Source organism: Dendrobium catenatum, unplaced genomic scaffold (genome assembly GCF_001605985.2).
Source record: "Dendrobium catenatum unplaced genomic scaffold, ASM160598v2 fragScaff_scaffold_249, whole genome shotgun sequence".
NCBI lineage: Eukaryota > Viridiplantae > Streptophyta > Magnoliopsida > Asparagales > Orchidaceae > Dendrobium > Dendrobium catenatum.
The window spans coordinates 57,968-72,094 of NW_021318711.1; positions in this window are offsets into that span (position 1 = coordinate 57,968).

Consider the following 14,127-nt stretch of genomic DNA (forward strand, 5'->3'; position numbering starts at 1 on the left):
ATTCAAAAACAAAATTAGTTCCTTCCCTTTGCCTGAAATCGGCAAAGGTTTCTTCATAGCATTTAAACCTCCCTCTTTTATGACTAGAGGAGATTCCAAAATCCAAAAAGAAGAACTTCATTTGAAGGAGAATCTACCTCTTGAATCCAACATGATTGGACTCGCAGTAGAAAGCAGATTTTTGGTGTTCCAGTCATCCTTGGATGACCAGCAACCTTCTTCCATCTCCAACAATGGCACTCGAACTCTTCAAAATCTTCTTCCAATTCCTTTCTTAATTTGTGGAGCTTCTCTCTCTTCTCTCTTCTCTCTTCTCTTCGAATAATGTGGATATTATTCATTGGTGAAATATAGTTGTTTGCAAAGATAAGGGGAGGACTTTGAAAAACTTGGTTCTATATGTGAAGGAAAATACTGAGGTGATGGTCACCAAGGCACTTGATGAGGTTAAAGTAATTGAGGATAAATAAGCCTTCTTCTTTACTACTGGACATTATAATGAAATCCTTGGCAAGAGCTACATGGTCAGGATCACATTATGTTAGAAGAAATGCACTTAAAACGGTGCATTCATGGAAAACTACCCAAATCAAATCACCTTCTTTAAGGATTTTGTCAATATGAGAGAACAACAATGGCGCAAGTACAACTAGTGATTGAGTCAAACTCATTCATCTTTTTATAAATTTTCATCTTACTCATTTCTTTTTTATTTGTATGTATTATTTTAGAATTTCTAAGCATACTCATAAAAAATATGCGAATGCACTTACCACAGTAATTATAGATTACTAGGACACTTTCTTGTGTTTAATCATAGAGCAAGTGGTGTTTAAGGGCGCTCACCCTTGTATAATAATAAGGAAATGGTGTTATGATTTTAGATGACTTAATCTAGATAGCTTATAATTAAGTACTCAATTCAACAAGTAAATGAAAATTTTTTGTTAAATTCTAAAATAAATTCAACAATAATAATTGCTTATCAAACTTGAGCATGATATTTGAGAGTTCTCATAATTAAATTCATTCAAAGCTCCCCCACTCCAGCTTAGCGAGAATTTCCTCATGGTTAGACTTAGCATGATAACTAAGAATCTAAACTTATAATTAAGTAGTAAGTGTGCCTAAAATTTCCATGGGTGTAGCTATGTCAGAGCTTAACATAAGTTCTAATAGTGCGTAAATATGAAAATATAGCAAGCAAACTGAGTAAAAGAACACCCTAGCAAGTTTTTAGTAGGAACAACATATAATTATGTCTCAACAAACATGTGTGATCGATATTGCATGATTCCTTACTAGTGAGTGAGTGAGATGGCAATGACTCATTGTAAAGTAAGCCCAATACTGGCAGGTTTTATGAGAAGCCATCTTAGGTGGGCCACTCCTTTAGCGGGCATTTAGCCAACAAATTGTAACTAACTAGACTTACTCTCTATAGGGTTCTTGCTTGATATTCATTATGGTTATTATCATAAAGGGGATAATTAGCCAATAGGGTTGTTAACTTAAATAGTTATTGTAACCTTTTGTGTATAACCATTGAGATTTTCCATCAATAGGAGGCTAATGCATTACACATTGCATAGTGTATAATAAAGAAAGGAATTAGCCTATTGTGGCTTAATAGTTTGATGTAGGAACTCTACGACCATGTTTCTAATTTTCAAGGTACATGTGATGCACACTGGTGAGTTATCTAATTTTTAAGTTCTTATGTATGTTAAAAAAAATTTATCAAAGTGATGAAACTTTATATTCCTTCTTCCTATTTTTTCTTACTCTTTCATCTTCTTCTTCTCCACCTTTTTTTTATTGAGCTAGCTCAAAAAAATAAGTTAATAGGAATTTACTAGGCTGCTCGGTAGGTAACTAGGAATGGTCCTTAATTAAGAAGCAACTTTCCTTCTCCTTGGGGCATTGGCTCACCTACAAGTCTTCGTGTCTGGGGTCCTTCAACCTATATAATGACTAATCAAATTTTCTTTTTAGATTAACTTTAGATGATAACTTAGCTAATTTTGAACTCACTCGATTACACTCAGTTATTACAAAGTTAAGTTACTAAGGTAAGTGATTTTTATTTCATAAGTTTTTGGGAGATTGCTTGAAATTTGAATTGGGTAGACCGCATACCTTTGGAAATTCTTGATTGATTGAATCATCACAGTGAATTTCTCGATTGTTGGTAAACTATCCTATATGGGTGAGTCCTTACGTTTGGCCTTAGGAAAGTGTGTGTTTCTTGAGCATTATTCGTATGTCATGGCTAGTTCCTCGGGTATTATTTTAAAAAAATTTAAAATTTAATGTTTTTTTCTTGTATATGTGCAATGGACTTACTCATGAAAAATAGAGTAAGGAATATAAATGTAGGATATTTTTTTCATTTTTAAATAAAAAATAGAAGTACATGTGGGAAGACTTCTCCTATAGATAAAAGATCTTAAGGTCATCTACATTTCAAGTCCTTGGAACCTCCTTTCAAGATTGAGTCTATAATTGTTAGATGTCTTGGCTAACTTCAGCTTTAATAATGTATGGTCCTTCCTATAAGGTTGCCAACTTTCCTAAGCTAGAGAGTCAGGCTACAGTATCTAATTTCTTCAATACTAAGTCATTAGGCTGGAAGGCTTTCTATTTGACATGCAATTTCTAGTACTTCTCCATTCTCCTTTTGATATACTTCTACCAAAGGGTGGCTTATGCTCAGAGTTCCTTTAGGGGGTCTACTGCATTTCTCAACCCTTCTTAATTGGTCTCCTCTCACTCTTTAATTTCATATTCTTTGAAATTCTGTGTGATGACTACTCATTGGTTATGCGGATTGAGTTTGATAGGCAATGTGGATAAAAAAAATCATGTCACTGGATTCAATTTATATTTCTATAAACAAATTTACTTAGTTAACATCATACCATTGCAAAAGATAGAATTATACTTCATTATCAATTTAAGAATATAAATAATATTTATTTTCATGATTAACTCAGCATGGAAAATATATTATTTAACTTAAAAGATAAAATGATATTCACCTATCATTTTGAAAATAAAATTAATCAAAGATTAGACTTTTATCTACATCTAGAGATTTTCCACAACTTTCCTGAACAAAAGTAGCGCTTATAATTTTTTTATTGGGTTATAGGTTCACTATCCTATAAAGGAAAGCCTCTATATTTAATTACATTCTAAGATTAATCTTCAAAAAAAACATTTGATCAAAATGGTGAAAAGACTTCTTTAGATTTACAAAGCTATAATAAAGGATTTGAATGATTTAACCTACCAACTAGAAAAGGAACAAAGCCTGAACACTTCTTTACTGAGCCAATGGAAAAGAGGTATAGAGTATTTAACATTCTAGATACCCATAAAAACTCTAATCTATTTTATGCTTGATATTTTAACAATTTATAACAAGATTGACTTTAGGGTTTCTGTTTAAGGTTTATTAGAATATTTGGATCATCTTCCCACAAGAAATTATAAGAGGCCTATGCATATTTGGACTTACGTCTGCTTGAACTGGCAGACAACTAAACACAAAAATAATGTAAAGTTATGATTTTAGGTCTAACGTATGCAAGTCAGATAGCTATTATTTAACTAAAATCAAGGATTTAAGATTAGATTTTAATTAGAAGATTTGAATATGTCTTGCTCATTAAAATAATTTTTACTTATACTCTAAATCAAGGACTTAATATAATTTAGACTTCATAACTAATATAATCTATTTGATCAGTCTTATATGAAAAATCTAGAAGCATAATGGCCTTAAACACATAACAAATCATGGAGCAGCTCCGTCACTTAGGCTATCCTACCTTGCCATAGAATTTTGTGTTTTCGTTTAGTGTACATCGTAAAAAAAATTAAATGTGCATGCATGTATGTATGTAAAGGTAAATATGTTTAGGTCTACAATGAAAAATTGTAGCACCTAAAACTAATGAGTGTGCCCCTATAAAGGAAAAGATGCATGTGCCACCAAAATCTAAAAAAATAAACTACCCTCTAATTCTAGTCATCTACCAAACTTTGCATGAATGAGTATGTATGTATGAAGTAGTACATAAAGAAATATAATATATTTAAAAAAAATGTGGAGTGCAACATTCAATTTGCAGAAAACGAAAGGTAGCCAAGCTCCACCAAAAAAAAAACAAAGATTTATTCACCTATATAATGATGCAAATCTATATAAATATGTTTTCTTATTTAGGCTTCATTTGGGACAGCTTTTTTATTGCTTTCTAAAATGGAGTTTTAGTACAAAAATAAAAAAATTTGTACTAAAACTATGTTTTAGAAAGCAATAAAAAAGCCGTCCCAAACGAAGCCTTAGTTATCTAGTCTCTTGGCTCCCAGTCTTCTATATAAATAAACAATGATAATGACCTTCAAAGGAAGAAGGATCATTTCTTCTTGGAGTTATACAAGTTTATACATATGCAATCATATTTAAGATTTTCATAACTCTTTACATCTACAACTTGATGTACCTATACAAAGAATCTATAATTTATATTTATTGAAACTTGATCAATATGAATTAGGTTGTTAAACCTAAGCTTATGTCCCAGCGGCTAACCAAGAGGGGGGGGGGGGGAATTGGTAATTAAAAATTTACCCTCTTTTAAAATTTTATACCGAAAATTTATTTTAATAAATTTTGTTGAAAACATTTTTCAACCACAAGTTAAACAATAAAATAAAAGGCAGCGGAAAATAAAAATACACAAGATTTATAGTGGCTCGGTCAAACACAACCTACATCCACTCCCCGGAGGCACCTCTGAGTATTGCACTAATATCACTAGTGACTCTCCTTTTGCACCCACAGCAAGGTGGAGAAGCCTTTACAAAACTCTCTTCCTCCACTACCCGGTGCAGTAGAGAGCCGTCGTCCTTTTACACTCTCCAAGTGTTGGCAGATATTCATCCGTCCTTTTACACTTTCCAAGAGTTGGCAGAGAATCATCCGTCCTTTCACACTCTCCAAGTGTGGGCAGAGAACCCTTCATCCTTTCACACTTTTCAAGTGTGGGCAGAGAACCATTCATCCTTTCACACTCTCCAAGTGTAGGCAGTGAACCCTTCGTCCTTTCACACTCTCCAAGTGTAGGCAGAGAACCCTTCGTCTGTTCACACTCTCTAAGTATAGGTAGAGAACCCTTCGTCTGTTCACACTCTCCAAGTGTCGGTAGAGAACCGGATCTCATTGACAAATCTTCTCACAAGAAATCTAGAAGGATGAGAGAAAAGAGTGAAATAATCACAAACCACAAGTGGAGACTCTTACCTTTGAGTACCAAGTGAATCCCTTCACGCTCCGATAGTAAGAATCCTCTTTCAAACACTCTCTCACACTCTCTCCTGTACTCTCCCTTTAATTGGCATGAAGATTAGTAGGCAAAAAGAATAAGAGGCAGTTCTAATTGGACTTTATATAGGAAAGACACAAAAAACTGTCCAAAAAACTACTAATTTTCATGTCTATACATTGTGGATCGTCCCATACGATCGTGGATCGTCCTAGATGAATTTACTTAAATCAGTTGCATACGAACCCAATGTATATTGGTACAAACTAATTTCGTACCCGATTATCATCCCGTACGAACTAAGGTTGTCCGGTACGAACAGTTATACAATGGGTCAGTTTTGACAAACTACAGTATGTTATCAAAATTTGAAAGGATAGAGCATTTTTGTCCTGGGATGAATATAGGATTTTGTCTGAATTTTTACAATTGGACGAAATTTTTACAAAGAGCTTTTCATCCTGGGCTAAATATGAGCTCGTCTAAAAGAAAATTTTCCACAGAGCATTTCGTCTCGATGAAATTTTTATAGAGTGCATTTTGTCCTGGGCCGAATATATGATTTTGTCTGAATGAAAATTTTCCAGAGAGCATTTCATCCTGGGACGAATAAAAGCTCGTTTGGACAAAAATTTTCTAAAGAATATTTCATCCTTGCACGAACAGGATTTCGTCTGAACGAAAAATTTTTAGAGAGAATTTCATCCTGGGACAAATAGAAAAATTTGTCTGGATGATCAGGACTTAGAAAAAAAATTTCACTTCTTGTTCGTTCCATTGCTCTTCTGAGGGGATAACTGACTTGATCATACCGTACTAACCTGGTTCGTACCGTATGAACCAGGTTCATCCCGTATGATTAGTATGATTTTTTAAAGATCTCCCCAAGTATCTGTGCTAAGTTACTTAATTACAATCACTCCCTCTCAAACTCAATACAATGAAAAGTACAAGCTTTAATTTATAAATTATCGCATGTTGAATTTTGATTTGAATTCTTCATTAGTCTGGAGTTCAACTATCCTGAAATGTTAGTTCACACAAGACCAAAAGCAATTCTACTAAAAAATGTTAGGAGAAAACAAAACTTTAAAACAATAATATTTGAAATCATCAAAACTTTACAAGTTGTAAGAATGTAAAACATGCAAATAGAAACTCTCTTAATAATCTCCCCTTTTTGATGATGGCAAAATAATTATTGTTTATATAAATTTCAAATTCTTAGAATCTCCTAAACTCCCTCTGAATTGATGAACATATGAAATAAGGAGGCATTGCACAACAATTTTATCTTTTATCTTTTTTTTTTTTTAAATACAAACAGATACGATACAAAGATAGGAAAATAATACGATAACATAAAACAAAAATACTATGATACAAAATAAGCATACAGATATGATACGAACAATATTTTCTTCCCCTTTTTGACAACAGTAAAAAGAGAAGAAGAAAAAGAATAGAAATATAAGCAGCCATTTGATAATCCTTTGAAAATTGATTTGTAAAAGTGATTGAAATAAATATTGTAAATAAAATAACATCATTAGGTAAATAAAAAAGATTTATAAAATTTAAGAAGAGATATAATATTGATAATAAAAAGCATATATCAAAAACATGAATCAATTTAGACACTAAGATAAAGAAAATCATTGCATAAAGGATGAAATTAAAATTTGTATATTTCAAATTTCAATTTGAAATATAAATATATAGAAGATCAATTTGAATAAAGAAATTAAAAGATTGTGGAAAGAAATAACTACCACATGTGGCACTTTGCGCATCTTTTTTAATAGTTGTGGCACCTTTTTGTGCATCTATTTACTTGTGGGCTTATTTTGTGCCTCTTTTTCAAATTGCGAACCATTGCGAATTCCTTTTAATTTTTGTACTTTTATACATTTTTCAAGAGTAATCTTGAACTTTTCAAAATTAATAATCAAAATTTTTAAATTTTTTTAAGTGCATCAATATTTATTGATAAATGAAATACAAAATAAGAAAACATCACAATTGCAATAATAATATTGAACATTAATGTAGTCTAATAAGAGACATTAAATTGACATTCTTAATTATATCAAGTTATAAAAAAAACTTAAATTTAGAAAAATTAGATTTTCTAATGAATTCAATTTTAAGTTGCACTTCAAGGTATAGCACTCTTAAGATCAAAAAATTTGAAAGTTTGTCATATGGGCTAACACACATTTCAAAATTAGATTAAAACCAAAACAATATAACTTATATTGATATCATTATAATGAATATTACGATCTACGAAATGATATCAATATTACATAAGAACTCAAATACTAAAACATCAAATGAAACAAACACATAACAAACTACATCACCATCAAAAGAAAAATACATCACAAACTACCACATTACAATCATATCAACTAATAAGATCATAAGCAAGTACATTAGTCATTCTGATGGGCCTTGATCTGGAAGAGGAGGAGGAGGAGGTATAATTCTTAAGAAATTAAAATAACTTCTTATCATAAGCATGTTGGAACTAATATTATTCATCTGCTCTCTCATATACCCCATGTCCTGATTGTATTGAGTATCCTATTGCTGTAAGTGAGTTTCAATTTGATCAAATCTTTGATCAAAATGAGACTCTAAACGATCAAATCTCTGAACCAAATCTTGGTAATTTTGTTCACTAGTAGGTGCAGGTGCAGGTTCATGTTCAGGTTCCTCCTCTGAGTCACTAATAAAATGTGTTTTACATGGTTCATATTTATTGAAGATTGCTCTAAAAGATCCATCATTGTAGTATAGAGGTTCTTCACAATCTTGAACTGGATGAACCAATTCAAACTTCTTCTCCAAAATGTAGGAAACAAGATGTCCTAAATCTATATTCTTCTTTCTTTTATGGGCGACATGACCAATTTCAGAAAGTCCATAAAGATAGTCATGGATTAGTTGGGCTTCATCTATTGGTTGCTTAGTCATAATCAAGTAGGTTACTATAGAGAAAAGAGGAGTAATGTTGACTCTATCACCAGTTTTAGGAATTATGGAAGTTCGAAGAACATGTTGGATGATACGAGCATTACAAACCAGAGAGAAGACACTTTAGGCATATGCTCCTTAAATATAATTCTTCTAAGCACTTCATTAATTTTAGTCCAGTTAAAATTAGTAGTGGTTAAGGTATGGGCTCTAATCCCTTCAGTCCTTAAGTTCAAAAAAATTTCTAAGTCTGCCTTTGTGATTTCTACTTTCTTCTTAAAAACATATGACCTTATGATAGAATGATCAGAATTGATAGACATGTTTGCTAGGAAATAATGAAAGGTCTCTTTGTTGTAGAGGTGGACTATTGTGATAATGAGACCAAATTGAGTTGAAGCAAACAAGTTCATTAACTGAAAGGTCAGTTGTTTTTGTATAAGAACTCTAGAAGGGGTGGTCTTAGCGGAGGAAAATCTAGGAAATGATTCTTCGATGTCCTTGGATAGAAAGTTATCGCTAGAATTTCTATGTGGACCCTTGGCTAGAACCTTTTGTCGTTTGCTTGAACTTGCCATGTATAAGATCTAAAGGAAGAAAGGGTTTTGAAAGTGATGTGTGAGTGTGACTGTTGAGTTCATAGCTGGTCAATTTAATGAAATACGACTATTCCTACAGACAAAAATATTTTCTTCCCGTACAAAATTAAGTTCATCCCGTACAAAAAAAATTTGTATGGACGAACGAATGTGTCCAAAATAGAACGACTTTTCATAATCACACAACTTACGAAGCAAACTTTTGACCAAATGATCATACAAATGAACAGGTGTTCGTCCTAGATGATAAAAAAAATTATGATCATTATAATGGCAGTTAAAACCGTCCCCCATATTGATTTTCCAAGCGTTCGTCCGGACGAACCAAAGGTTCATACGCACGAAAAAAATATTAAAAGCAACCTTATCCATTTAACTGTCAACCAATTATACAGACGTTTGAAAATTTTGTCCAGATGATCCTGAAGATCGTACAGATGAAGTTAAAATTAAAACTAAAAAATTGTACGCAGACGGTTCAAATCTGACAGTTAACACACAACACAGTTCTTCCGTACGAAAATAATTTCGTCCTAGACGATTTTCACACAATTTTTCAAAAACATGCACTTAATCAAAACTAAAATACAAAACACACTAAAAACATAATAGAAAAATACATAAAATCATAAAATCACAAATACAGAAAATAACACACTCATAAATACACACAAAATATTAACTAAAAACACACATCAATATTGAAAAAATATTTTAATTAAGCGTTGAAATCGATCACACCAAGCCTTATTCTTAATGCACTTAAAGCATCAAAGGCTAAAGGTTTTAAAAAAATGTCTGCAAGTTGATTTTCTGTAAAAACATGAGTAAGTTCAATTTCTCCTTTGGATACATGATCCCTTATGAAATGATGCATGATGTCTATATGTTTGGTTCTTAAATGTTGAATAGATTTTTAGAAATATAAATAGAACTAGTGTTATCACAATAAATTGGAATAGTGCCTATAGTTAATCCTAAATCAATCAACTGTTGTTTCAACCAAAATACTTGTGCCACATAACTTCCTAATGCAATATATTCAGCTTCAGTAGTAGATAGGACTACTGAATTTTGTTTTCTACTAGACAAATAGACTAAAAAATTTCCAATAAACTGACATGTTACAGAAGTGCTCTTTCTATCCACCCTACAACCTGCAAAGTCAGAATATGAATAATCAATCATTTTAAAAGAATAGCTAAACTTAGGATACCAAATTCCTAAGTTCTAAGTTCCTAACAAATATCTTAAAATCTTTTTTACTGCTGTCAAATGTGATTCTTTTGGATCTGATTGAAATCTAACACAAAAAAAAAAATACTAAACATGATATTGGGCCAGCTAGCTGTTAAGTAAAGCAAAGATCCAATTATCCCTCTAAATTTCTTTTGATCAAAAGATTTTCCCTTAGGGTCCTTATCCAATTGAACTGAGGAACTCATAGGTGTACTAACAGGTTTAGCATTATCTATTTCATACTTTTTGAGGATGTCCTTAACATACTTTGACTGACTAAGAAATATACCCTCCTCAATTTGCTTAATGCTAAAGCCTAGAAAGTAACTTAAATCTCCCATTAGACTCATCTCAAATTCACTACTCATTATTTTAGAAAAATCATCACAAAGATTTTTATTTGAAGATCCAAAGATGATATCATCCACATAAATTTATACAATGAGTATATCCTTTTCAATTTTTTTTAAAAAGAGAGTTGTATTTACACTTCCTTTTTCAAATGATCTATCAAGTAGGAAGGTACTCAATCTCTCATATCAAGCCCTAAGTGCCTATTTCAATCCATATAATGCTTTTTTCAATTTGAAAACATGATTTGGATATTTAGAATTTTCAAAACCTGGAGGTTATTCTACAAAAACATCATCTTGAATTATCCAATTTAAAAAGTCACTTTTTACATCCATTTGGTACAGTTTAAATCCTCTAAAATATACAAAGGCTAACAAAATCCTAATTACTTCAAGTATAACTACAAGGGCAAAATTCTCCTCAAAATCAATCCATTCAATCTGATTATACCCCTTAGCAACTAATCTAGCCTTATTTCTATTCACCACTCCTGAGTCATTCATTTTATTTTTGAATACCCACTTAGTTCCAACTACACTTTGATCCTTTGACCTTGTAGTTAATTCCCAAACTTTATTTCTTACAAATTGATTTATCTCTTCTTGCATAGCCAAAATCCAAAATTCATTTGAAAGTGCTTGATCAATATTTATGGGTTTTATAATTGAAATAAAGGTTGAATGATTGACTTCTTTATTTAGTCCACGCCTAGTCCTTACACCCTCACTAGGTTCACCAATTTTCAATTCCTTTGGATGGTTTTTAGAAAATCTCAAATCTCTAGGCAAAGGGTTTTCTATCTCCAAGTTTTCTTCTAAATTTTCTTCCAAAGTTTCTTCCAAATTTATTTTATCAATCTTTTGGGAGTTAATCTCAATTTCATCTTCTACAAAATTTGGCTCTTCCAAAATTCTAGATTCATCAAATACAACATGTGTGGTCTCCTCAATTACCAAAGTTCTTTTGTTGAATACTCTATAAGATTTTCCAACACTTGAGTATCCTATAAAAATACCTTCATCTGATTTTGGATCAAATTTTCCTTAGGCAGATTTTCCATTGTTATGAATAAACAACTTGCAACAAAAAATATGCAAATATGACAAATTAGGTGTTATTCCTTTTAGCAACTCATAGGTTATTTTATTTAATTTAGATCTCACATTCACCCTATTCAGAACATAATATGCAGTGCTAACCGCCTAAGCCCAAAAATATTTAGGAAGTGAGTATTCTGCAAACATGGCTCTAACGACTTCTATTAATGTTATGTTCTTTCTTTTGACTATCCCATTCTGCTGAAGGGTTCTAGATGCAGAAAAGTTGTGATCAATTACTTTCTCCTTACAAAAATTCTCAAATCTTTCATTCTCAAATTTTCCTCCATGATCACTTTGTATAGTCATAATTTCACATCCTAGCTTTTGTTGAATCCAAGTCGAAAAGTTTCTAAATTCCTCAAATGATTCACTCTTATGAAATAGAAATCTAACCCATGTGAATCTAGAGTAATCATCCACAATCAGAAATTTGTATACCTTCCCTCCTAGACTTATAGTTCCAACTAGTCTAAAAAGATCCATATGCAAAATCTCTAATGGTTTACTAGTTCAAAGATCCTTATTGGACTGAAAAAAGGACTTCACTTGTTTTTCTAACTGACATGCATCATAAAGGTGGTCCTTAGTAAAGTCTAGTTTTGGTATACCTCTCACTATATTCTTTTGGGTAATCCTCCTAAGATTTTTCTTGCTAGAGTGACAATGTCTCTTATGCCAATGCCATGACAAATCAGAAATAGTTTTTAAACAAAAAGCAGTAAGAGTTTGAATGCAATTCAAATCTAGCATATACATATTATTTACCCTTATACCATTCAAAACATCATTTCTATTTAGGCTTAATATGCAGCTAGTAGGAAAAAATTTTACACAATACCCTTTGTTATATAATTGGCTTATACTTAACAAATTATGTTATAAGACTTCTACCAATAACACCTTTTTAATGTAAAAATTCTAAAGATTATATGACCCAACCACCTTCTTTGTGGTTTTATCTTTAAGTGTAACCTTGCCTCCACTCCTGGCTTCCAGCGATATGAATTGTGTAGTATCTGCAGTCATATGCTTTGAACATCCGCTGTCCAGGTACCATATGCTCTCACAAGGTCTTGTGTGAGAGTGACCCTTCAAGAATATCAAATGTTAGACCTGGGAACCCAAACAAGTTTGGGTTCTCCTTCTGGAAATTTATAAAGAGATGCATGTATGATATGTCTAGGTTTATGCATCTTAGGTTTCCACGCTAAATAAGTTTTCTTCTTCAAAGTATAGGTGTGATCTATGTGTCCAATCAATCCACAATTATTACATTTGACTTTTGGAAAAGGATTCCTAAGTCTTCTACTATTCATTTATCTATTTAGGGATTGCATAAATTTAGAATACAAAATAGGATTACTAAAATCATCAAGTTTATGGGGTATCCTATTATCCTCGAGAACTTTTATAGTTAATTTGTAAAATGAATTTGTATCTTCCAAAATTCGATTTGTATAATTGATTCTATAAATTTTGCTCTCAAATTTATCATTAAAATTTTTAAATTCTTTTTCAAGTTCTGCATAGGATAATTTCAAACTTTCATAATTTTTATTCAAGTCATCAAACTCATCAAGTAATTTCATGTGGTTTTCATCAATTAAAGCATGATCTTTCCTAAGGATTTCATGTTCCTTTTATAGTTCATCAAATTCTAAGCTCAGACTAGTATGCATTTTCTTCATCTTCCTATATGCATCATGCATATATTCAGAAACTTCAAAAAGTTCATCATAAGTTAAGTCACATACCTCTTCTTGATCTGACTGATCAAGATTATCAGCCATAAAGAACAGATTTGTGACTTCCTCTTCCTTTTATATCTCTGACGAGTCCAAAGTTGAGTCAGCCCAGAAAGTTCTTTGGAATTTCTTCTTGCCCTTCTTCACAACTGGTTTCTCCTCTACCTTCTCCTTGCTAGGTGTGGCTTTGAGTTTTAGTAAATCTGTCTTAATATGTCCAGGTTTCATACACTCATAGCAAATAACATCATTTGAAACTTTCACATTTCTATTAAATTTATCTCGATTCCATTGCTAGTGTCTCTTCTGCTTCATCTTTAGAAAACTTCTGAATTGTCTAGCCATTAGTGTGATGTCTTCTTCATCCTCAGATTGTGAGTGTTCACTCTTAGATTCCTCCACTTTTAGTGCTATGTTCTTTTCCCTTTGTGGTTCACCTGCATCAATCTTTCTTTGTCTAACTCCTTGCTCGTAAGCAATAAGCGATCCAAGAAGATTATCAATAGAGTAAATGTTTAGATCTTTCGACTCTATAATTGCAGTAATTTTAGCATCATAAGAAGTAGGCAAACAATGAAAATTTTTATTAACCAATTCAGCATTCGTTAGTTCTCTACCCAATGCATGTAAAGACGTGACTATTTATGTGAATCTTTTGTATATATCAAAAATAGATTCATTTGGTTTCATGCGAAATAATTTATAATCATACAACAATATATTAAGACTAGATTGCTTAACCTCATTAGTCCCCTCATAAGTTATAAAAAGT